Source organism: Pseudophryne corroboree, chromosome 9 (assembly GCF_028390025.1).
Source record: "Pseudophryne corroboree isolate aPseCor3 chromosome 9, aPseCor3.hap2, whole genome shotgun sequence".
NCBI lineage: Eukaryota > Metazoa > Chordata > Amphibia > Anura > Myobatrachidae > Pseudophryne > Pseudophryne corroboree.
This window is the reverse complement of record NC_086452.1, coordinates 18,882,542-18,909,642: the sequence shown is the minus strand read 5'-3', so window position 1 is coordinate 18,909,642 and position 27,101 is coordinate 18,882,542.

Sequence of the window (27,101 nt, the reverse complement as noted above, 5' to 3'; positions counted from 1 at the left end):
GGTCTTCAGGTTGCCGACTGTCGGGATCCCGGCGCACAGTATACCGACAGCCTGCATACCGACAGCCGGCATACCGACAGCCGGCATACCGACAGCCGGCATACCGACAGGTATTCTTCCTTGTGGGGGTCCATGACCCCCCTGGAGGGAGAATAAATAGTGTGGCGCCACCGTGCCCACAGCGTGGCAAGCGCAGCGAGCCCGCAAGGGGCTCATTTGCACTCGCCATGCTGAGGGTATGCCGGCGGCCAGGCTCCCGGCGCCGGTATGCTGGTCGCCGGGAGCCCGGCTGCCGGCATACCATACTACACCCCATGTATCAGTTTCCAAGCATGTTCATCCGATTATAGTATCACACAGAGCCGGCCATAGTCATAGTCAGGGCATTTGATATGCCTAGGGGCATCATCAGCTTCTGCTGATTAAAATTATATGCGGCATGCCTAATATTCTGTATGTAGCATTTCATATGCAGATACAGCCACAGTCTCACACAGTATATTGGCATGCTGCATATCCTTTTAATCAGCAGAAGCTGCTTGTGCATCCTAGCCACATAGCAATGCAAATAAGATGCATTTTCATTAAAAAAAAAGGTGCCCAACGTTAGCAGTGATGCAAGATTTGTGAGGACACATCTGTATCCAAGCAGAGGCAGAGGTCACAGTGTTAGTGGAAGTGTGAGTGCTGTGTGCATGTGAGTGGGTTGGTTGTGCAGTAGTGTTCAGAATATGTGTAAGGAGCATTATGTGTCATGTAAAAATGCATTAATAATGTGCAACATATGTGTAAAGGGGCACTATGTGTGTCATTATGTGTATAAGGGCATTAATAATGTGCGGCATATGTGTAACGGTACTACTGTATGTGTGTCATTATGTGTATAGGGGCACTAATAATGTGCAGCAAATGTGTAGGGGGCACTATGTGTGTCATTATGTGTATAAGGGCATTAATAATGTGCGGCATATGTGTAAGGGACATTATGTGTAAAAGGGCATTAATAAAGGTTGTCATAATGTGTAAGGTGCATTATGTTTATAAGGACATTAATGGGTCTCATATGTGTAAGGGGCATTACTGTGTGGAATTGTGTATAAATGCATTACTAATGTGTGGCATTATGTGTATAAGGTGCTATACTATGTGGCGTTGCATATAGAAAGGGCACTACTGTGTCGTCTAATGTGAATAAAGAGCAATAAGGTGTGGTGTAATGTGAATAAGGAGCAATTCAGTGTGATGTAATGTGAATAAGGGGCTCTACTGTGAGGAGTAACGTTTATAAGGTAAAGTAATACTACTGTGGGATGTAATATGAATTATGGACACTATCGCAAGATAAAATGTGAATAAAGTTGCAGTACTGTGTGGCGTAATTGGAATTGGGGTTACTATTGTGTGGCCATGCCCCTTCCCAGCAAGAAGATGCCCCTTTTTGGGCTGTGCATCAAATGTGCGAACTGTTCCTATTTAAAATATAGGGGGTACAAGGACTGCTATGGGTGAGGGGTGATGGTGCTGGGAAAGAGGTGCAAGGTCAGAGGCAGAACTAGCGGTGGTGCTAGGGGGCACCAGCCAAAATCTTGCCTAGGGCATCATATTGGTTAGGGCCGGCTCTGGTATCACACAACCACCGCGCCCAAACTGGAGAACTGACGGGACAAAGACAGAGTAATCACACTATTGCCCATGATATGATATAGCGCTATTAAATAATACATAGTAATTAATCCAGGTTCCTCCCCACTGTAGCATTTCAGCTGAACACAGGAGCAATTCTCTGCCGTCTGTATTATCAGCAGAACCAGCGCTGACTGTATAACAGTGATAAAGGGAGACTTGTGATTTTGGACAAAGCGCTGCGTCCCTGTGTTCCAGGCACCAGACTGTAGATTGTATGTACACAGTTAGTAACGGGCAGAGAAACTACATCTGACTACTTTTATGCACAGTGTATAAAGTGTATAACGGGCCTAATTCAAATCCGATTGCAGCAGCAAATTTGTTAGCAGATGGGCAAAACCGAGTTGATCACTTTTCGCAGCACAGTGAACAGGTTACTACTGCGCATGCACCGCAATGCGCAGGTGAGTCATACGGCTACACAGCGGATCGTTGGTGAGCGATGGATTTAACGAAGAATCCATTCGCACAGCCGATCGCAAGGAGATTGACAAGAAGAAGGCGTTTGTGGGTGTCAACTGACCGTTTTCTGGGAGTGGTGCGGCGAACGCAGGCGTATCCAGGCGTTTTGAGGGCGGATATCTGACGTCAATTCCGGGACCTGCAACGCTGGATTCATCGCACAGGGTAAGTAACTCCTACCATGGTCTTGTTCTACACAAAACTTTTTTTGCATAGCAGGGCTGCACAAGCGATTGCAGCTTGCTATGCAAAAATACACTCCCCCATAGGCGGCGTCTAGTTGATCGCACGGGCTGCAAAAAGTTGCAGTGTGCAATCAACTCGGAATGACCCCCATTGTGCACTGCAGGTGGGGCAGATATAACATGTGCAGAAAGAGTTAGATTTGGGTGGGGTGTGTTCAAACTGAAATCTAAACTGCAGTGTATAAATAAAGCAGCCAGTATTTACCCTGCACAGAAACAATATACCCCACCCAAATCTAACTCTCTGCACATGTTACATCTGCCCCACCTGCAGTGCACATGATTTTGCCCATTAGAGAAAGATTTTGCTTTTGCGATCAGGTCTGAATTTGGCCCAATGGGCGGTCATTCCGAGTTGTTCGCTCTGTAAAAATCTTCGCATCGCAGCGATTTTCTGCTTAATGCGCATGCGCAATGTCCACACTGCGACTGCGCCAAGTAAATTTGCTATGAAGTTTGGATTTTTACTCACGGCTTTTCTTCGCTCAGGCGATCGTAATGTGATTGACAGGAAATGGGTGTTACTGGGCGGAAACAGGCCGTTTTATGGGCGTGTGGGAAAAAACGCTACCGTTTCCGGAAAAAACGCAGGAGTGGCCGGAGAAACGGGGGAGTGTCTGGGCGAACGCTGGGTGTGTTTGTGACGTCAAACCAGGAACGACAAGCAGTGAAATGATCGCAGATGCCGAGTAAGTCTGGAGCTACTCAGAAACTGCTAAGAAGTGTCTATTCGCAATATTGCGAATACATCGTTCGCAATTTTAAGATGCTAAGATTCACTCCCAGTAGGCGGCGGCTTAGCATGAGCAAATCTGCTAAAATCCGCTTGCGAGCGAACAACTCGGAATGACCCCCAAATGTTTTAAATATATCCATGCTTGGCCACAGGTGACTTAATTAGTACCTCAGTTAATTTGATTTAACCATCTGTGCTGAGTCATGGATATACTTAAAGCCTGGACCGTTAGGGTGGCTTGATGACCGCGTTTGGGAACATCTGCATTACATACATATAAACAGAAGAGGTAATAAGGGTATAAAACCCAAAAAGTAGAGATGAGTGGGTTCGGTTCTCAGAGAACCGAACCGTACCTAACTTCACCATTCGAGTCCGGATCCGAGTCAGGCTCGGGTTTTCCCGCCTGACTCAGAAACCAGAACGAGGCAAAACGTCATCATCCCGCTGTCGGATTCTTGTGGGATTTGGATTCCATATCAGGAGCCGCGCGTCACGGCCATTTTCACTCCAGTCTCGGAGAGTGTAGTTAGAGGACGTGTCTCCGTCCTCAGTGTCTGTGCGTGGACGGGAAAGTGGGGTGGCGAGACTTGTGCTGTGTTGTGCTGTGTTGTGCTGCTCAGTCCAGTCCAGTGTAGTCAGTGTGTTATGCTGCATCAGTCCAGCCAGTCACAGTGTTGGTGTCCTCTACTGCTATATGTCCTCAGTGCTGCTGTATAAGTCCCTTGCATTTTTTGCTGTGTTGTCTTGCATCAGACCAGAGGTAGTGTCTTGTGCAGCATCAGTCCAGTGACCAATCACAGTGGTGGTGTCCTCTGCTGCCATATATCCAGTGTTACTGCCGTATAATTCCCATGATACTGACGTATAATTCCAGTGATATTGCCATATAATTCCTGTGATACTGGTGTATAATAAACATCCTAGTGACATTTGGTGGACCCGTTCATTCCAAGTAAAGCATTCGTTACCTCTAAACCCAATAAATAAAGACACAGAGACTTGAATTTGGCAGAAAAATTGCTAGCTATTTATTTGACCCTAACCATAGCAAACCTGTAAATGAAAACTTTGTTAAGATGCCGATACAGCCGGCATATGGTGGCAGCAAAAAGAACGGCTCTACTAACCTACATTAACCGTAAAATACTAAAAATTCGAGACCATCCTAATTTTACTACAACTATCAAAAACCGGTAATAGGTGACAACTCCACCCCCACAGTGACTACCCACCGCTCCTGGGTGCCCTGCCGCTGCCTTCCCGGACGGGTGGTCAAGCGGCCAATAAGTCGATGGAGGTGAGTGCACCTAAACCAAATCAAACTGTAAATCACTACAGCTTACCATACAACTACAAACTGCCGTTCTTTTCCGCCAATAAATAGCCAACGATAAAACCAGCCAACAATTTAATGCCAAGGCACTCCGTGCCAGAAACCTTAACCAACAGGGCGGGAGGGCGGGAAGGCAATTTCACCAACAAGAGAGACAAGATGTCTGTCCTTCCCTATATATACTAACCCTCCCCTTTTCCCAAAGGGCTGTACTTTCCTTCCAGCTAGGTCCACCTCTCACAAGATGTTTAACTCATTCCTTTCCTATGCTGTCAATTCTCTCTCCTTCTCGGAATACTGGTGTATAATTCCTGTGATATTGCCGAATAATTCCTGTGATATTGCCGTATAATTCTCTGAATACTGGCGTATAATTCCCGTGATACTGGCGTATAATTCCTGTGATATTGCTGTACAATTCCGGTGATATTACCATAGAATTCTCGGAATACTGGCGTATAATTCCTGTGATACTGGCGTATAATTCCTGTGATACTGCTGTATAATTCCTGTGATACTGCCATATAATTCCAGTTATCCTGCCGTATAATTCCATATAAATCCATATAATTCCGTATAAATCCAGTACAGTGGTGCTGCCATATAAGTTCAGTGGTGCTGTCCTGTGCTGTATATTATTTACTCCAAATAAATGGGTTATTAATATTTAATCCAAATAATTTTTAGTGTTTGCCCTGTGAGGTGTAGAGGTACGCTCTCCTGTGCCGCATATTGTTATATAACTCCTGAAAAATAATGGAGAACAAACATTTGGAGGATAAAATAGGGAAAGATCAAGAACCACTTCCTCCTAGTGCTGAAGCTGCTGCCACTAGCCATGACATAGATGATGAAATGCCATCAACGTCGTCTGCCAAGGCCGATGCCCAATGTGATAGTAGAGGGCATGTAAAATCCAAAAAGCCAAAGCTCAGTAAAAAGACCCAAAAAACAGAAATTGAAATGGTCTGAGGAGAAACGTAAACTTGCCAATATGCCATTTATGACACAGAGTGGCAAGGAACGGCTGAGGCCCTGGCCTATGTTCATGACTAGTGGTTCAGATTCACATGACGATGGAAGCCCTCATAAATGGGGCCTTGACACTTATGTTGGTGTTAGACGTGCATCCGGTATCCGCCATTAGTGCACTGGGATTTAGACAATTGATGGAGGTATTGTGTCCCCGATACCAAATCCCACATAGATTCCACTTCACTAGGCAGGCGATACCGAGATTTTGCCATTTAATTCCAGTGATTTGGATGTATAATTATTAATTCCAGTGATTTTGCCAATTAATTACAGTGATTTGGACATATAATTACAGTGATTTTGCCAATTAATTCCAGTGATTTGGACGTATAATTATTAATTACAGTGACTTTGCCAATTAATTCCAGTGATTTGGCCAATTACTTCCAGTGATTTGGACATATAATTACAGTGATTTTGCCAATCAATTCCAGTGATTTGGACATATAATTCCAGTGATTTGGACATATAATTCCAGTTGGAATTGTTTGTGTCGCTTGGCTTAGTCATACAGCTACATCATTGCACCTCTTCGACATCTTTGCATGAGGTGCTGTTTGGGGCCTAGTTTTTGAAAAGTGCCATCCTGTCTGACACTGCCGTACGAGTCCAGGGGTACTGCTGTATTAGTCCTGGGGTACTGCCGTATAAGTCCACCAAATGCAGATTTTTTTTTAAATGACAGGGCGTGCTGGAGATGCTGTCAGTAGACCAAACAGTTGCGGCCCACTCTCGACATTCAGCCACTGCGTGACATTACTAGATGGGCCAGGTGGTTGTGTTGCTTAGCTTAGTCATACAGCAACCTCATTTCACCTCTTCTACGTCTTTGCATGAGGGGCTGTTTGGGGACTAGTTTTTGAATAGTGCCATCCTGTCTGACACTGCAGTGCCACTCCTAGATGGGCCAGGTGTTTGTGCCGCACACTTGGGTCACTTAGCTTAGTCATGCAGCAACCTCGGTGCAACTTTTAGGCCTAAAATCAATATTGTGAGGTGTGAGGTGTTCAGAATAGACTGGAAATGAGTGGAAATGAATGTTATTGAGGTTAATAATACCGTAGTAGCAAAATTACCCCCAAATACTGTGATTTAAGCTGTTTTTATGTTTTTTTCAAAAATCATCCAGATCCAAAACCAAAACCAAAACACGAAAGTGGAATTAGAACCAAAACACGAAAAGTTTCAGCCGCATATTATTATTATTATTATTATTATTATTACTACCTTTTATTTATAGGGCGCCACAAGTGTTTCGCAGCGCCGTCAAAGGACAGTACAGGGAGACAAAACTTAGCATAACAGTAAATAAATAACAAAAATGGAGTGCAGGTAACAAAGAGCACCACAATTCTCAAAACATAATACAGCTTAGATTTTGTCGAAGGGGAGTGGCAGAAATGGAGCGGCGGGAGAGGAAGATGAGCCTAGCTGCGGAGTTGAGGACAGATTGGAGGGGAGCGATGTGGGAGCAAGTGAGGAGCACATTGCAGTAGTCGAGACGTGAGATGACCAGTGAGTGTATGATAAGTTTAGTTGCACTCTGGGAGAGAAATGGCCTGATGCGAGCAATGTTGCGTAGCTGGAACCGACAAGATTGCGCCAGAGCTTGGATGTAGGGTGCAAAGGAGAGGGAGGAGTCAAGAGTGACGCCCAGGCAGCGGAGTTGGGGAACGGGGGAGATGATAGTGTTGTCAACAGTGATAGAGATATTTGTAGGGGGTGTTGCTCTGGCTGGGGGAAAGATAATAAGTTCAGTTTTATCCATGTTGAGCTTCAGAGAGCGCGCAGACATCCAGGAGGAGATGGCAGAGAGGCAGCTGGAGACCTGAGAGAGGACAGATCAGGAGAGGAGAGGTAGAGTTGTGTGTCATCAGCATAGAGGTGGTATTGAAGGCCAAAGGAGTTAATGAGCGCACCCAGGGAAGAGGTGTACAGGGAGAACAGAAGGGGGCCTAGGATAGAACCCTGAGGGACACCAACAGGAAGGATGGAAGGGTGTGAGGTGGTTCCGGAGGCAGACACAGAGAAGGAGCGGTTAGTGAGGTATGAGGTAAACCACTCAAGGACGGTGCTAGAGAGGCCAACATTTTGGAGTGTGCGGAGGAGGAGAGGGTGATCCATGGTGTCAAAGGCAGCAGAGAGGTCCAGAAGGATGAGCAAAGAGATGTGGCCCTTGGATTTGGCCGAAAGCAGGTCACTGGTGACTTTCACCAGGGCAGTCTCGGTGGAGTGGGCGAAAGCCAGATTGTAGTGGATCAAGGATGGAGTGGTCAGAGTGGTAGCTTGTGAGACGGCTGTAGACCAGTCGTTCAAGTAGTTTGGAGGCGAAAGGGAGAAGAGAGATGGGGCGGTAGCTAGTGAGTGATGAAGGGTCGAGGTTGGGTTTTTTGAGAATAGGGGACACCAGAGCATGTTTGAATGGTGAAGGAAAGATGCCAGTAGAGAGCGATAGGTTAAAGAGGTGAGCAAGGTGGGAGCAGGCAGTGGGGGGGAGGGAGCGGAGAAGACGGGAGGGGAGGGGGTCCAAGTGGCAGGTTGTGGGGGGAGAGGATAAGATGAGGGAGTGGACTTCCTTGTCTGAGGTGGGACGGAAGCAGGACAGGGTGGGATAGATGGACGGGAGGGATGGTGGGAGCAGGGGGGCAGCAGAGGGGTGACGGGAGGAGATGTAATTTTGAATATCCTCAATTTTGGAGATGAAGAAGGAGGCAAAGTCAGTGGGAGTGAGGGAAGAGGGGAGGGGAGGAGGAGGGGGGCGAAGGAGAGTGTTGAAAGTTTCAAAGAGTCGGCGTGGACTGGAGGACTGAGAAGAGATGAGTGTTTGGAAAAAGGATTGCTTGGCGAGAGAAAGAGCAGAGCTATAGGAGGAGAGGATAAACTTGTAATGGAGAAAGTCCGCCAGAGAGTGGGATCTCCTCCAGGAGCGTTCTGCGGACCGTGAACATTTTTGTAGGAATCGTGTAAGTTTGGTGTGCCAGGGTTGGGGTTTGGAGCGGCGGAGGGGGACAGATGAGAGGGGGGCCACAGAGTCAAGTCGGGTAATTGTCAAAAATTGTTTCTCCTCTTGTGATTTGCCCTGTTCGCTTTTGTGATCTTGTTGCTAGACGACGTATTTCCTCTGCTTGATGTAGAATATTTATTGTATGTAACTGTAGTCACAATTGTGAATTAAGTTACTAGCACCAACTTGAATGATGTTAGAACAGTGATCAGTAAGGGGTGCATAGCACAAAGATTTGTTTATTTCGGGACTATGGTAAGGTGCGTTAGGATCCGGCTAGTCACAGGTGCCAGATGAGTACGTCAGTCAGAATGCAGATGATCAGCGATAGACTTGGCTTATGGGAAATAAATTAGCCAGATGTACAGTAAATGGCAAAAGTTCAGAGAGGGAAACACAGCGTTTGTCTTTCTACACTATAACAGAAGTGATTATGACAGCTGGAGAATTCCACATTCAGCCGTAATTGTACTCAACAGACATAAGCATTCCCGGCTGTTTGTGTGTCTTAACCCAAGGCACGCAATGCTGATGAGGCGTAAAATGACCCCTATGTAAGTGAATGTACATGGAATACTCTGACTTTTACCGGCAGCCGAGTATACGGGCAGCAGTCAGATGGAATGTATCAATCTAAATTCCAAACCCTGATTACTTTGCTGTGTGTATATATATATATATATATATATATATATATATATATACATACACACACATATACACACACACACACACTAGCTGGAGTACCCGGGATTTTAAGAATGTCTGTTTACAAAACTATGTGTACCAAGCTTTTTGTAAATTGGTCCAGGCATTCGGTAGTTATGCTGTCTGCTGACATACTCTGTGCTGCTGTCCCACCCCTACGGGTGCTAGGGGTGTCTGACCCCCACAGTGTTTGTTCCCAGAGTGTAAGAGATATGTGTACCAATTTTTGAGTACATTGCTCCAGCAATTCCTGAGTCATGCTGTCTCGTTATATACTCTGTGCTGCTGTCGCCCCCCCCCCCCCCCTCCCCAGGGGTGCTAGGGATTTCTAATTGTTTTATTTGCCTCCACCGTGTTTTAATACTCTTGTACAGTATGTCAAATTTCACGATCTTCACTTGTAAACTGTGGATTTGTATAGAAATACAGAGAGAAGGACACATTTTCACTTTTACTGTATATATATATATATATATATATATATATATATATATATATATATATATATATATATAGCCTTTCCCGCCCTAGCTAATGAATAGCAACACTGAGTTATGTGCAGTTTGACTAATGTTTCAATTAGTAGGCATATTCGGTGTGTAGCATGTCATCTATCTTACAGGGCCCAAAATGTACCTAGGGCCTGGTTACAAAATAGAAGCAGTGTCGCTGTTCCCGCAGTTGAGCGATTTTTTTTGCCACTGTGTTTGCAAGAAAAGTAAAAAAGTCAGAGATCTCCCCATAGCGCAGGCAGGAACCCCAGTGTCCTGTGCCGTTCGCAATTGCTTATGGCATCGTTCAGAATTGAGAAGGACTCTGCGACCCCTTGGCGTTTCAGGGTGGGGACTGGGAGGTGACCTAGAGAGAATACAAAAGTGGCCGTTTCATGGGCAGGGACATGCGGTGAGCTAAATAGCTCAGGAGGCACTGGCTAGCACCAGAGCCAGATTTACATGCAATATATGAGCCAAACCGTACATCTGGGTATTATACACAGGTGCAGCGTATAAACTCCTGGAAATTTGGTGTGTTTTAATCAGAGACTAGGTGCTTCATCGCGCCCTACGGGCGCTCTTCACACCGTCGTAGGGGGCTACGCCCCCTTCACCCCTGCACGTTTTTGTGTGGTTGAATATATGATTATATGGAGTATTACCTGCATTCCTACTGTTAGTGGTAAAATATTACGCAATGTAAGGCCAGCGGATGGTGAAGGGGGCGTCGCCTCTTGCTACAGCATGAATAGCGCCTCCAAGGCACGATGTAGAGAATGTAGCGGGTGTGGGGGGGGGGGGGGGACGTGGATGGGGGAGAGTGTCTGTAGATGCTGCAGGTGGAGAGGCGGATGGGGAGGGGAGTTGGGAGGTGCTGCGGGTGGGGATGGGCGGGGAGTGGGGGCCGGAAGTGCTATGGGTGGGGGAAGGGTGGGGCTGTCGCGGGTGGGGGAAGGGCGGGTGTGGTTTTCTGAGGCGCTGCGGGTGTGGGGGTGCCACGGGTGGGGGATGGGCGGGTGCGGGGGGCCTCCGGATGAAGGGAGAGTGTGTGTAGATGCTGCGGGTGGAGAGCGGGCAGATGGGGAGGGGTGCGGATGGGGGAGTTGCTGCGGATGGTGGAGGGTGTCTGTAGATGCTACGGGTGGAGGGGTGGATGGGGGGGCGCAGATGGGACAGGGGGGTTGGGCGGTGCGGAGGGTGGACGCGTGGGGGCAGTGGATGGGGGAGGGGGTCCGGAGGTGGTGCGGGGGGGGGGGCAGGAGCAGGGCTGTTGGGGATGGGGACGGGGAGGAGGGGTTCTGAAGGAGCTGCAGGTAGGGAAGGGCCTGGCTGTGGGGGTTGGGTGGATGGTTGAGGGGGCCCAGAGGTGCTGTGGGTGGTGGAGGGGGGTGGGTGCGTGGATGCTACAGGTGTGGGTGGGGGGGGGGGCGTGGGGGGGTAGGGGGTCGGGAGGTACCTGTCAGGATTCTGATTTTGTCTGTCCCCGGCTGGCGGCGCCAGTGGGTCAGTGTTGGTGTGACGTAATACACGAGGAGACCGAAGAATAGTCCTGCGCATAGGCGCTGATATTTATTATGTCACAGGGATCACAAAGCAATTGAATAACAGGTGCAGTGGAATGCAATTGCAGTGGAATGCAAAACCAGAAATAACAGGAAATAAATATTCAAAAGTCACTGGTAACTATGATTGAAACAAACAGAACTCCGGTAATTGTAAACAGCACACAGTCTCAGTATAACTCAGGATGAAATAACTTTGGAAAAAACAGAACTCTGATAAATGTACAGTCTCTATGAAGCACAAGTCCAGATAGCCTAACGGGCTTAATCAGGAGACAGTCTCTAAGCAAATAGATGTTAACTGCTGAGATGCACAGATGGTAATAATAAAACACCTGAGGAGAGTCTCTTACTGCTGGTGGATTGTGGCTGGCTGTGGCTGCAGTTTGTAGTTCCACAGGAACACTGGAACAGGGAGATGACTTGGAGATGCCAGAAATAGGAGATTGCTGGAAACAAAGGATTGCAGACTGGAACCTGGAACTGGAAACTGGATCTGGAACGGAACTGGAACCTGTAGTTCCACAGGTCCAATACACAGGGGTATCTCTGCAGACAGATGACTGCAAACAGGAGACGCCTGTTCACAGAATGTGACGTGTTGTCCAAGGCGATGAGACTGAGCCAGGAACTGGAGTTTATACCCCTTGGTCTGTGATGATTGGATGTTGCATCTGTGAGAACACACCCCGCTGGATTGGTTGTTCAGATCAGCTGTGAGTTAGCTGAAGCACTGTGTTCTCCAGGCTGCAGTAGACTGAAAACTGGAACTGGAACTGAACTGAACTGCTGGAACCTGTAGTTCCACAGTAGTGATGCGATGGAGAATGCAGATTCCTGACAGTACCCCCCCTTTTATGGGTGGGCACCGAACACCCACGCTGAAACTTGGAAGGCTGAATGTCAATTGAAGTCTCAGAAGACAATGTAGGACACTTGAGAGTAGAGGACTGGACTAAGCATTCATAAGCAGGAGTAGAATCAACTTGAAATATTCTAGGATGGAGAGAGGACGTAATCTCCAAAACTGACAGGAGTTCCTTACTTGACACACTGGAGAGAATCACACCGGGTTCGGAGGAACGGGAATCGGTAGGAACCGACTGCGACTTTGGACAGACGGATGGAACCGGGATTTGTCCAGGACTACTTAAATTGACTTGAACTGAAGGAGGCTGATCTGGACAGACGGATGGGACCGGATTGGGTCCAGAAAAGCTTGAACCGGCTGGAACCGGAGGAGTCTTCGGACTGACGGATAGGACCGGATTTGATCCGAAGATGCTGGAATCGGCTGGAACCGAAGGAGGCTGATCCGGATTGACGGATGGAACCGGATTGGGTCCGGAAGAGCTTGCACCGGCTGGAACCGGAGGAGTCTTACTGGAATCGCTGGAACCGAAGAAGGTTTACTGGAATCGGCTGGAACCGAAGGAGGTAGCCCATCATTGGAGCCACTCAGGCTGGCTGGAACCAGTGGAGTCTTACTGGAATCAGCTGGAACCGAAGGAGGATGATCTGGACAGACGGATGGGACCGGACTGGGTCCAGAAAAGCTTGAACCGGCTGGAACCGGAGGAAGAGTCTTCGGACTGACGGATAGGACCGGATTTGATCCGAAGATGCTGGAATCGGCTGGAACCGAAGGAGGCTGATCCGGACTGACAGATGGAACCGGATTGGGTCCGGAAGAGCCTGCACCGGCTGGAACCGGAGGTGTCTTACTGGAATCGGCTGGAACCGAAGGAGGCTGATCCGGACAGACAGATGGGACCGGATTGGGTCCGGAGACAGTTGAATCAGCTGGAGTCAGAATCCGGTTAGAACCGGAATGAGTGGTATCCGAGTGTTCAGTTAGACCATCCTGGATCTGGTCCATGCTGGATGCCAACAGGGTGGTGCTCTCTGAAGACGGCAAACAGGAGTTCATAACTGCATCTGTAGCACAAAAATTTCCATCTGGGAACTTGGCTCTGGATACTTCCCTTGGGGCTGAAATTTCGGTGACCCCTCCTGGGGTTGATGAATCAGACACCTCTCTCAGGGTTGTTTTCTCCAGCACCCCTCCTGGGGTTGACAGATCAGAAACTCCTTTTTGAGAAGAATCATATGCCCCTACTAGAGCTTGAACATTGGATACCCCTCCTTGGGCTGTAGACACCAAACTTTGGAGTGACCCTGACCCCACACTCTGACCACCGTCCGGGTCCATGGGCCTTGAACAAACTGTCAGGATTCTGATTTTGTCTGTCCCCAGCGGGGGCGCTAGTGGGTCAGTGTTGGTGTGACGTAATACACGAGGAGACCGAAGAATAGTCCTGCGCATAGGCGCTGATATTTATTATGTCACAGGGATCACAAAGCAATTGAATAACAGGTGCAGTGGAATGCAATTGCAGTGGAATGCAAAACCAGAAATAACAGGAAATAAATATTCAAAAGTCACTGGTAACTATGATTGAAACAAACAGAACTCCGGTAATTGTAAACAGCACACAGTCTAGGTATAAATCAGGATGAAATAACTTTGGAAAAACAGAACTCTGATAACTGTACAGTCTCTATGAAGCACAAGTCCAGATAGCCTAACGGGCTTATGCAGGAGACAGTCTCTAAGCAAATAGATGTTAACTGCTGAGATGCACAGATGGTAACTGATAATGAGTGCACAGGTAGATAATGATAAAACACCTGAGGAGAGTCTCTTACTGCTGGTGGATTGTGGCTGGCTGTGGCTGGAGTTTGTAGTTCCACTATAGTGATGAGCGAGGTTCGGTTTTACTCGGTTTTACTCGGTTTTACTCGGTTCTCAAAACGGCATCTTATTGGCTATCCAAAACACGTGACATCCGTGAGCCAATAAGATGCCGTTTTGAGAACCGAGTAAAACCGAGTAAAACCGAGTAAAACCGAATCCGCTCATCACTGGAACAGGGAGATGACTTGGAGATGCCAGAAATAGGAGATTGCTGGAAACAAAGGATTGCAGACTGGAACCTGGAACTGGAAACTGGATCTGGAACGGAACTGGAACTGCTGGGACCTGTAGTTCCACAGGTCCAATACACAGGGGTATCTCTGCAGACAGAGGACTGCAAACAGGAGACTTTTTTTTTTTATTAAACCATTTAGGTTAGTAAACATAGTCATCTACAATGCAGATTTAGACAGTAAACAAAACATCAGCATGGATTTTTTTTAAAAACAACAATTATTAATATTAACAAAAAAAACCACCTGTTCATAATCAAAAAACAATATACAACTTAACACATACCCACACTATTAGGCTATCAATCTTCGTTAACATATCTAACCACATGCCTCCATTTTTTTACTTTCCAAACTCCCTCAGCATCAAGCTCTTTTCTTCCTTTCCTATCTCTCAGATAATAGACATATAACTTACCCAATACCATTCTAACACACTCATTCACAGACCAGCACTCACTCCTAAACACACACAGATTCCTTGCATTCCACAAAACTTCCATCACACAGCTCATGATCAAACACAAAAGTCTCTCTTTTCCTCTATCACATGCTCCCATACCAAATAATGCCACCTTCCATCCAATATACCTAACACCAGTAATCTCTCTACACAAGCCACCCAAACACTTCCATACATCATTTGCAAAACCACAATTCCACATTACATGCATCACTGTTTCAGTATTATAACAATTGTCTCTCGGACAGACATCTGAAGCTACCAAGTCTCTTTTTTTCATAAACACTCTCACTGGCAACCCCTCATGCATACACAACCATACAATCTCCTTTTGTGTATTTGACATGCCATACGAACATAGCCTCTTCCATATAATCACAGCTTCACTTGAGCGCATATAATTGATATTACAAACTATCTCTCTATCTTTTATAACTTTCATAACCTTCTTTCTGTCTTTAAACCCACTTAAAGAAATATTCAAAAGATCTTTCTTTTTAATGAAAACTTCAATTACATTGTACCACCACGGACTTCTAAACGCCACAGGTACCTTCAGGTCCCTTTTGATCCACCCTAAACCATACCAAGTCCACCCAGCCATATATCTCACCATACAGGCAGTTTTACTCCCCTTCCCCATTAACTCTACTATAACACGAATATAATTAACATACAAAAAGATTTCAATATCAGGGAAATCCAACCCACCCTTCTCTCTTGCCTTTATCAACACTTCACGTTTCAAACGTTCCATCTTCCCACCCCAAACAAACATGAAAAGAACTCTGTTTATTTTCTTGATCTCCAGCACAGACGGAGGAAAAACACATGCCAGAAACAATAAAATAGGTAACACCACACTTTTAATCACCAACACTTTCCCAAACACTGTCATCTGTCTCATCTTCCAAAAATCCACCTTCTTCTGTACCCTCTTACTACATTCTTCCCAACTCACTCTCCCTTTCAAATCATCCTCAAACACCACACCTAATATTTTAATCCCTTCACTCACGCTCATAATCCCTTCCACACTGCAACTTTCATCCCCAAAGCACTTCAATTTTGTTTTACACCAATTAACTTTAAATGCAGAAGCACTGCAAAAGAAACTAACCAGTAATTTAACTCTTCTCAATTCTGCAACACTCTTACTCACAACCGCAACATCATCCATATACCCCAATACTTTCACCATCCTACCTCCACTACCTGGTACCAACACCCCCCCTACAACTTTATCTCTCCTAATCATCTGCAATAATGGTTCAATAACACAAATAAACAAAATAGCTGACAATGGACATCCTTGTCGTACTCCTGACCTAATCACTACATTCTTACTTATATTCCCATTCACCAAAAACTTACTCACAACAGAATCATATAACCCTCTCACACATCTTACAAATTCCACCGGGACCCCATACGTACCAATACTTTAAACATAAAATTGTGAGACACGCGGTCATACGCTTTTTCAAAATCTAAAGCTAATAACATACATACTCTCTTCCTTTCTCTGCAGTCACCCAACACATCTCTCAGCAAAATCAAATTATCTGTTATCCTTCTACCAGGCACACCACACACTTGATCATCACCCACCACCTGATCCACCACATCCCGCATCCTATTTGCCAATATTTTTGCCAGAATTTTATAATCTGAATTTAAAAGCGTAATAGGTCTCCAATTTTCTAACAAGCCCCTATCACCTTTTTTATGCACTAACACCACAATACCTTCTTTCATACTATCACATAATCTTGCATTTCCAAACATAAAAGCACACAAATCACACACATCCTTCCCTATGACATCCCAAAAACAACTATAAAACTCAATCGGCAACCCATCCATACCTGGAGTTTTATTCCTTTTAGCACTATCCACAGCTCTTTTCACTTCATCACCTGTTACCTTATCCATCAAAACCGGCAAATTTCCCTCATACACTCTCTCAGACAAACCACACAATACTTCTTCTTCCATATCACTATCTACTTCCTTCCTATCATACAACTTTTCATAAAATTCTGTAATCACATCCATCATTCTTTCACCACTCACTTCCTCTCCATCTTTATCTAACACATACTTTATCACATGCTTATTTTTCAAGCTTTTTTTGAAAAAAAACCTTGTACATCTTTCATTTTCCTCTAATACCTCCACCCTAGACCTAAAAATAATTTCTTTACCTCTATTATTCAAACATTTACTAACCTCAGATCTTGCTTTAATAATATCATCATTCACATCCACACCTTCCTCTCTTAATTTATAAAGAAAACTAAGCCTGCTATTCCACAGCTGATACTTATTCCTCTCTCTCACAGCTTTCCTATATCCTGCTCTCTGATAGAACTTCTTAACCCTTTCCTTAACCCAGTCCCACCATTCCAATATATTGACAAACTCATTTTTCCTACGTTGCCAGAAACTATATTTCTTACAGAAATCTTTGAATAACACCTCATCTTCTAAAAGCTTAACATTTAGTCTCCACAATCCTTTCCCATATATTGTACTAGACTCACAACAAACATTGCAACATAAAGAATCATGATCTGTAAAAGGCACTTTCTCCTGTACAAACTCTCCAAACATCACATCTTTAGAACAAAGTAAATAGTCTATACGAGACATTACCCCTCCTCTGTCCGCAAAAAAGGTATTTGGGACAGGCTTACCCATACTTGTCTCTGCAATATCAACAAAACCAAAATCCAGAATAATATCCTTCAGGATTTTCCCAGTAATATCAACAACTACCTCCCCTCTCCCACTCCTACCTTCCTTCTCTAGAATACAATTCATATCACCTACAAGCAATGTAGGAATTCTTCCAGACAAAAAAAACTTTAATTTTTCAAAAAAACATTTCCTCTCTTTCTTCTCTGCTGGAGCAAAAACACAAAACACCCTAAATCTCCAGCCTCTATATTTAGCACTTACAGAGATAGCTCTCCCCTCTTCTATCACCAAATAACTTTCTATATTAATTTCTTTATTTTTAAACAAAATACCCACCCCTGCATTCCTGTTACAGCTAGAACCAGACCATATAGCCTCCCCATAGCCCCATTCCTCTTTTTCCGGTATATGAGACAATCCACATTCCTGCAAACAAATAATATCAGCATTTCTTGCTGCCACATATTCTAATACTGCCGATCTTCTGGCTTTACTTGTGATTAATCTCACATTCAGCGAGAATATTTTTAAATTAAACATTTGAAACAAAATAAAACAAACAGACAACTAAAAAAATAATAATAAACTTTGTAAAACAAAAACATTAGACATCCACTATGCACTGTTAGCATCACAGCACGTAAACAAAAGTTCACCCTAAAAAACATCAGGGAACTAATTAAGCAGCCCAAGGTACAGCACAAAAAATAGCTATTTTTGACCACCATCTCTTTAGCTGAGATCTAAAGCAGTTCTTCCTCAACAGCTTTGCAGTCCTCCTCACCCTATACCTTGCGGCCCCTTGTAAGAGGCACACTTCTTTACATTTGGGATAACATTTCCCCCATCTAAAAAATAAGCCGATGCCTCTTGTGATCTATCGCCATCCTCCTCAGCAGAGGACACATCTTCTATACCTTCAGTATTATGTCCTGTTGTATTCTCCATCCGTGGCTTCTTAGCTCTGCGCACCTGTCGTTCAGCTTTCCTAGCCACTGAGCCAGACTCCTCAGGCCCACTGCTGAACTCCTCCACTCTAATAGAGTCCCCCGATGGTACAGGACTCTGACAGTCATCTATTACCAGACTAAGAGCTGGACTCTCCACACAGTCACTTGATGCTTCCACCACATCCTCCATTACATCAGCAAACTCCTCTTGCTGTCCCTCATCTGCAGCCACACATGCAGGCTCATTAGACCGAACAAGCTGTTCCTCGTTATCAGCACTGGGTCCAGACCTAGCCTGCTCTTCACTAGTGGAATTCCCACCAGGCACAGACTGTTGTATATTAACCCCACGATCTGCAAAGTTTTTTGCTCTCATCTCAGCATCAAGCTCTTTAAACATTTGCCTTCGCATACTGACTTTAGCAGCAGGACAGTTTCGGACACTGTGTCCTACCTCTCCACAGATATCACAGCTTTTTGCCATTGGGCAATTGCCAGCCTCATGATCTTTTTGCTTGCAATTCCTACAAACTTTGCCTGTGGAACATTCCTCCTTAGTGTGTCCATACATAAAGCACAGTCTGCAGAAGCTTGGCTGTCCAAAATAGTACAAGAATCCCCTATTACCACCAATGCAGAAACTAGCAGGGGGATGCTTAGTACCACCCACATTATCTGGGTCAGGTTTTAGTCTCACCCAGAACCGTATTTTGCCATTGAAAATTCCCAGGGCATTTTTTTGTTTTACTCCACCCCGCACATTAGAACAGGATTGCAGTAGGAAGGCTTTTAACAAGCTCACCTCTGTGTATGGGTTATAAACATGAACAGTAATTGAAATTTCTTCAAGGGCAAAAAGAGGTTTCATTCTCACCAACCTCATTGCAGGCTCATGTTCCTTGCCCCTCAAAACCTCATACACATTGAGGCAGAAGCCATTTGAATGAAATGTCACGTCATAAATACCTTGTTTAGGGAAGTCTTGAATACAATAAAGGTCACTCAGAGTCACTTTCCCTAGCTTCTCCAGTATCTCATGGAAGACAAATTTCAGATCATTCTGCGATGAATCCATTTCCAACTCCAAACGAATAGTATTCTTTACGCCAGACATTTCCAATCAGGGAAGATGTACCCAAGGTACTAATGCAGAAGTGTGCACCGGTGTGCGATCACCACTCAAAGCCAGGGGCTCCCCGCAAGGGGAAGACCCCAAAAGGCCCCTGCCCCAGACCAGGCAAGCCGGTCGTTCAGGCAGGAAAGTTGTATAATATCACCATCCATACAGGAGCCGCCTGTTCACAGGATGTGACGTGTTGTCCAAGGCGATGAGACTGAGCCAGGAACTGGAGTTTATACCCCTTGGTCTGTGATGATTGGATGTTGCATCTGTGAGAACACACCCCGCTGGATTGGGTGTTCAGATCAGCTGTGAGTTAGCTTAAGCACTGTGTACTCCAGGCTGCAGTAGACTGAAAACTGGAACTGGACTGAACTGCTGGAACCTGTAGTTCCACAGTAGTGATGCGATGGAGAATGCAGATTCCTGACAGTACCGTGTGTAGGGGAGGAGAATGGGTGCTACGGGTGGGAGAGAGGCAGGTGCGATTGTGTGGCGGATAGGGTCAGGAGTGGTGGAGGGGGTGTTGCGGATGTTGCAGCGGGTGGGGGAAGGGGTCTGAGGGCGGTAGGGGAGGGGCGGTTGTGGGGATTCCGAGGGTGGGGTAGGAGTGGGTGGCGTGAGTGGGGAAGGGAGGGGTGCGGGGTTTGCTGTTGTGTGGGAGAGGGTGTCTGTAGATGCTACGGGTGGAACGGGGTTGATGGGGGGCGCAGATGGGTGAGGGGGTTGGAAGGTGCTGGGGAGGGGGGGGGGCTGGGAATGGGGCAGTGGGTTCGGAGACGGTGTGAATAGTGGAGGAAAGGGGGTGTGATGGGGGAGGGGCAGGTGCAGGGCTGTTGGAGATGGGGGAAGGGTTCCGAAGGTGCTGAGGGTGGAGAAGGGGTTGATTGCAGGGGTGCGGTGGATGGTGTCCGGAGCTGCTGCAGGTGGAGAAGGGGCTGATTGCGGGGGTGTGGTGGATGGTGGAGGGGTCCGGAGGTGCCGTGGGTGGTGGAGGGGCAGGTGTGGGGGTGCGTGGATGACACGGGTGGGGGAGGGGGGGTGCTGCGGGTGGGGTAGGGTTTGGGAGGTGCCGTGTGGGGGGGGTGGGGAGAAGCATGGGTGGAAGAGAGGCAGGTGGGGTGGTTTGGCGGATGGGGGCGGGGGTCTGGAAGTGCCGTGTGGGGGGGGGAGAAGCACGGGTGGTGCGGGTGGAAGAGCGGCAGGTGGGGTGGTTTGGCAGATGGGGGCGGGGGTCTGGAAGTGTCGCGGGTGGTGGAGGCACAGTTGTGGGGGTAGCCGCGGGTGGGGGACGGGGTCTGAGGGCGGTAGGGGAGGGGCGGTTGTGGGTGTTCCGAGGGTGGGGGAGGGGTGGGTGGCACGGGTGGGGAAGGGAGGGGTGCGGGGTTTGCTGTTGTGTGGGGGAGGGTGTCTGTAGATGCTACGGGTGGAAGGGGGTTGATGGGGGGGCGCAGATGGGTGAGGGGATTGGGAGGTGCTGGGGAGGGGGGGGGCTGGGAATGGGGCAGTGGGTGCGGAGACGGTGTGAATAGTGGAGGAAAGGGGGTGTGATGGGGGAGGGGCAGGTGCAGGGCTGTTGGGGATGGGGGAAGGGTTCCGAAGGTGCTGAGGGTGGAGAAGGGGTTGATTGCAGGGGTGCGGTGGATGGTGTCCGGAGGTGCTGCAGGTGGAGAAGGGGCTGATTGCGGGGGTGTGGTGGATGGTGGAGGGGTCCGGAGGTGCCGTGGGTGGTGGAGGGGCAGGTGTGGAGGTGCGTGGATGACACGGGTGGGGGAGGGGGGGGTGCTGCTGGTGAGGTAGGGTTTGGGAGGTGCTGTGTGGGGGGGGGAAGCATGGGTGGTGCGGGTGGAAGAGCGGCAGGCGCGGTGGTGTGGCGGATGGGGGCGGGGCTCTGGAAGTGCCGCGGGTGGTGGAGGGGCAGGTGTGGGTGTGCGTGGATGCTACGGGTGGGGGAGGGGGGGGTGCTGCTGGTGGGGTAGGGTTTGGGAGGTGCCGTGTGGGGTGGGAGAAGCATGGGTGGTGCGGGTGGAAGAGAGGCAGGTGGGGTGGTTTGGCAGATGGGGGAGGGGGTCTGGAAGTGCCGCGGGTGGTGGAGGCGCAGTTGTGGGGGTAGCCGTGGGTGGGGGACGGGGTCCTATACACACAGCAGGATACTGGTCTGTACAGCATGGACATATACAGACACAGCGACTGCACTCCTGTCCGCACTCACCACTTGTGGCTGGGCCCCGGCATTCCCATGGCCTGTTACTTCCCCACACAGCTGCAGTATGCTCAGGGCCGGCAACAGAAATCTAGGGGCCCGTTACACTGATATCTCTGGGGCCCCCCTCCCCTCCGTCCCACTCCCTAAATATCCCTAACCTGCATGTGCCAATACAGGCATCACCAAATACAAGGCACTAGATTTGTGCATATACTGAAACACTACAATACATAGATGGAAAACACACAACAAAAGTGCACTGTGTCCGTTACTGGAGCACAAACACACTCATACACATACCTACATACATACACATCACATATACTGTATACACACACATACATACTGTGAAGCAGACATAGACTGTCCAGGAAGGACTCACTGTCACCACAGCTAGGGTGTCTCTCTCGTGTGTAGCACTGCGGGGGGGCTGCTGCAATCTTCTCCCTCCGAGTGTCACACACCAGTGGACAGGCCGGCAGCGGGAGGTTGTGCACAGCTTCTGGACAGCTCCTCAGCGGAGGCAGGAGACAGGGAAGTGCCGGCGGGCCAGCGTCATGACGTCACGACATTGGTGCCACGTTATGGGACCATACCAAGGGACAGGGTAAGGAGGAGGAGGCGCGGAACGAGGTATTGCGGCTTCTGACTGGACACTTAATTAATTTTTTAGGTGACTGGCAGCTGGGCAGGCATTCACTTCAAATAGGCAGTGCATCCTATATTTTATTTCCCCGATTCATGGGGCCCCTCCAACCCTCGGGGCCCGGTACAGGTGTCCCCTTTGACCCCCCCTGTCGCCGGGCCTGAGTATGCTGGACACCGCCGGCACCTCCTCCTCCGCTCCTCGGTGTCGTTATCCACAGAAGCCCCTGAGAGAGTCACCTCCTCACACAGCAGCAGCAGCAGCACGTTCGAGTTGGCGGGCGCAGCCTCTTCTGCTCACCGGCGCCTCCATCAGGTGGACAGTGGACCGGCATCCCCCGAGGCCGTCCCTTCCCCACACAGCTGCAGCGTGCTCTGGTCCCCTGCCGGAGCCTCCTCCAATCCCAGTCCAGTAAAAAGTTAGTGAAGCGGGAGCGTGGCAGACGTCCATAGGCAGCTGCCTAATGCTGGCGCCGGCCCTGACACTGAGCAGTCCCCCAGGCAGCATGGCTCCTGGAGAGCTGGTGGGAGGGGAGCGACTGTATGTGGATCTGGGGGCAGGAGTAGCGTGAGGCTGGGGGCCGGCACACAGACAGGTGCGGGTGACGGGGATGTGGAAGTGGAGGGGGTTGCGCCGTTGTGGTGACGGCATCTTTCGGTACAGTGTGGGCCGGGTGTATGAGAGAGGTTGTGGGGCGGGCGGCAGTGGTCTGTGTGGCTGTGGTGCGTGCGGCGTGTTGCCGTTACTGTGTCCGCGGCTGCAAGGTGACGCAGAGACGCGGGGCGGCAGGGAGGGGACGCAGAGAGGCGGGGCGGCAGGGAGGGGACGCAGAGAGGCGTGGCGGCAGGGAGGGGAAGCAGACGCAGGGGGTGGCAGGGAGGGGACACAGAGAGGCGGGCAGCAGGGAGGGGACGCAGAGACGCGGGGGCGGCAGGGAGGGGACGCAGAGAGGCGTGGCGGCATGGAATGGACACAGATGCGGGGGGCGGCAGGGAGGGGACGCAGAGAGGCGGGCGGCAGGGAGGCGGGGCGGCATGGAATGGACACAGATGCGGGGGGGGCCGGCAGGGAGGGGATGCAGAGAGGCGGGGTGGCAGGGAGGGGACGCAGAGGTGGCAGGGAGGGGATACAGAGACGTGGGGGGTGGCAGGGAGGGGACGCAGAGACGCGGGGCGGCAGGTAAGGGACGCAGAGACGCGGGGCGGCAGGTAAGGGACGCAGAGATGCGGGGCAGCAGGGAGGGGACGCAGAGACGCGTGGCGGCAGGGAGGGGACGCAGAGACGCGGGGGCGGCAGGGAGGGGATACAGAGACGTGGGGGGTTGCAGGGAGTGGACGCAGAGACGCGGGGCGGCAGGGAGGGGACGCAGAGAGGCGGGGCAGCAGGGAGGGAACGCAGAGATGCGGGGCAGCAGGGAGGGGACGCAGAGACGCGGGCGGCAGGGAGGGGACGCAGAGAGGCGGGGCGGCAGGGAGGGGATGCAGAGAGGCATGGCGGCAGAGAGGGGAAGCAGACGCAGGGGGTGGCAGGGAGGGGACAGAGAGAGGCGGGCAGCAGGGAGGGGACGCAGAGACGCGGGGGCGGCAGGGAGGGGACGCAGAGAGGCGTGGCGGCATGGAATGGACACAGATGCGGGGGGAGGCAGGGAGGGGACGCAGAGAGGCGGGCGGCAGGGAGGGGACGCACAGAGGCGGGGCGGCATGGAATGAACACAGATGCGGGGGGGGCGGCAGGGAGGGGATGCAGAGAGGCAGGGAGGGGACGCAGAGAGGCGGGGTGGCAGGGAGGGGACGCAGAGGTGGCAGGGAGGGGATACAGAGACGTGGGGGGCTGCAGGGAGGGGATGCAGAGAGGCAGGGAGGGGATACAGAGACGTGGGGGGTGGCAGGGAGGGGACGCAGAGACGCGGGGCGGCAGGGAGGGGACGCAGAGACGCGGGGCGGCAGGGAGGGGACGCAGAGAGGCGGGGCAGCAGGGAGGGAACGCAGAGATGCGGGGCAGCAGGGAGGGGACGTCGAGACGCGTGGCGGCAGGGAGGGGATGCAGAGACGCGGGGGCGGCAGGGAGGGGACGCAGAGACGTGGGGGGCGGCAGGGAGGGGACGTAGAGATGATGGGCGGCAGGGAGGGGACGCACAGAGGCGGGGCGGCATGGAATTGACACAGATGCGGGGGGCGGCAGGGATGGGATGCAGAGAGGCAGGGAGGGGACGCAGAGACGTGGGGGGCGGCAGGGAGGGGATGTAGAGATGTGGGGGGCGGCAGGGAGGGGACGTTGAGACGATGGGCGGCAGGGAGGGGACTCACAGAGGCGGGCGGCATGGAATGGACACAGATGCGGGGGGCGGCAGGGAGGGGATGCAGAGAAGCAGGGAGTTGACGCAGAGAGGCGGGGTGGCAAGGAGGGGATGCAGAGGTGGCAGGGAAGGGATGCAGAGACGCTGGGCGGCAGGGAGGGGACGCAGAGAGGCAGGGCGGCCGGGAGGTGACGCAGAGAGGCAGGGCGGCAGGGAGGGGACGCAGAGAGGCGGGCGGCAGGGAGGGGACGCAGAGACGCGGGGGCGGCAGGGAGGGGACGCAGAGATGTGGGGGGCGGCAGGGAGGGGACGCAGAGACGATGGGCGGCAGGGAGGGGACGCACAGTGGTGGGGCGGCATGGAATGGACACAGATGCGGGGGGCGGCAGGGAGGGGATGCAGAGAGGCAGGGAGGGGCGTAGAGAGGCGGGGTGGCAGGGAGGGGACGCAGAGAGGCAGGGAGGGGACGCAGAGAGGCAGGGCGGCAGGGAGGGGACGCAGAGAGGCGGGCTGCAGGGAGGGGACGCAGAGACGCGGGGGCGGCAGGGAGGGGACGCAGAGACGTGGGGGCGGCAGGGAGGGGACGCAGAGAGGCGTGGCGGCATGGAATGGACACAGAGACGTGGGGGGCGGCAGGGAGGGGACGCAGAGAGGCGGGCAGCAGGGAGGGGACGCAGAGACGCGGGGGCGGCAGAGAGGGGACGCAGAGAGGCGGGGCGGCATGGAATGGACACAGATGCGGGAGGCGGCAGGGAGGGGATGCAGAGAGGCAGGGAGGGGACGCAGAGAGCCGGGGTGGCAGGGAGGGGACGCAGAGGTGGCAGGGAGGGGATGCAGAGACGTGGGGGGCGGCAGGGAGGGGACGCAGAGACGCGGGGCGGCAGGGAGGGGAGGCAGAGACGCGGGGCGGCAGGGAGGGGACGCAGAGAGGCGGGGCTGCAGGGAGGGGACGCAGAGATGCGGGGCAGCAGGGAGGGGACGCAGAGACGCGTGGCGGCAGGGAGGGGATGCAGAGACGCGGGGGCGGCAGGGAGGGGACGCAGAGACGTGGGGGGCGGCAGGGAGGGGACGTAGAGACGATGGGCGGCAGGGAGGGACGCACAGAGGCGGGGCGGCATGGAATGGACACAGATGCGGGGGGCGGCAGGGAGGGGATGCAGAGAGGCAGGGAGTTGACGCAGAGAGGCGGGATGGCAAGGAGGAGATGCAGAGGTGGCAGGGAAGGGATGCAGAGACGCGGGCGGAAGGGAGGGGACGCAGAGACGGGGGGCGGCAGGGAGGGGACGCAGAGAGGCAGGGCGGCCAAGAGGGGACGCAGAGAGGCAGGGCGGCAGGGAGGGGACGCAGAGAGGCGGGCGGCAGGGAGGGGACGCAGAGACGCGGGGGCGGCAGGGAGGGGACGCAGAGATGTGGGGGGTGGCAGGGAGGGGACGCAGAGACGATGGGCGGCAGGGAGGGGACGCACAGAGGTGGGGCGGCATGGAATGGACACAGATGCGGGGGGCGGCAGGGAGGGGATGCAGAGAGGCAGGGAGGGGACGTAGAGAGGCGGGGTGGCAGGGAGGGGACGCAGAGAGGCAGGGAGGGGACGCAGAGAGGCAGGGCGGCAGGGAGGGGACGCAGAGAGGCGGGCGACAGGGAGGGGACGCAGAGACGCGGGGGCGGCAGGGAGGGGACGCAGAGACGCGGGGGGCGGCAGGGAGGGGACGCAGAGAGGCGTGGCGGCATGGAATGGACACAGATGCGGTGGGGGCGGCAGGGAGGGGACGCAGAGAGGCGGGCAGCAGGGAGGGGACGCAGAGACGCGGGGGCGGCAGAGAGGGGACGCAGAGAGGCGGGGCGGCATGGAATGGACACAGATGCGGGGGGGGCGGCAGGGAGGGGATGCAGAGAGGCAGGGAGGGGACGCAGAGAGCCGGGGTGGCAGGGAGGGGACGCAGAGGTGGCAGGGAGGGGATGCAGAGACGTGGGGGGCGGCAGGGAGGGGACGCAGAGACGCGGGGCGGCAGGGAGGGGAGGCAGAGACGCGGGGCGGCAGGGAGGGGATGCAGAGAGGCGGGGCAGCAGGGAGGGGACGCAGAGATGCGGGGCAGCAGGGAGGGGACGCAGAGACGCGTGGCGGCAGGGAGGGGATGCAGAGACGCTCGGGCGGCAGGGAGGGAACGCAGAGACGTGGGGGGGGGCGGCAGGGAGGGAACGCAGAGACGCGGGGGCGGCAGGCAGGGGATGCAGAGATGTGGGGGGCGGCAGGGAGGGGACGCAGAGACAATGGGCGGCAGGGAGGGGACACACAGAGGCGGGGTAGCATGGAATGGACACAGATGCGGGGGGTGGCAGGGAGGGGATGCAGAGAGGCAGGGAGGGGACGTAGAGAGGCGGGGTGGCAGGGAGGGGACGCAGAGGTGGCAGGGAAGGGACGCAGAGCTGCGGGGCGGCAGGGAGGGGACGCAGAGACGCG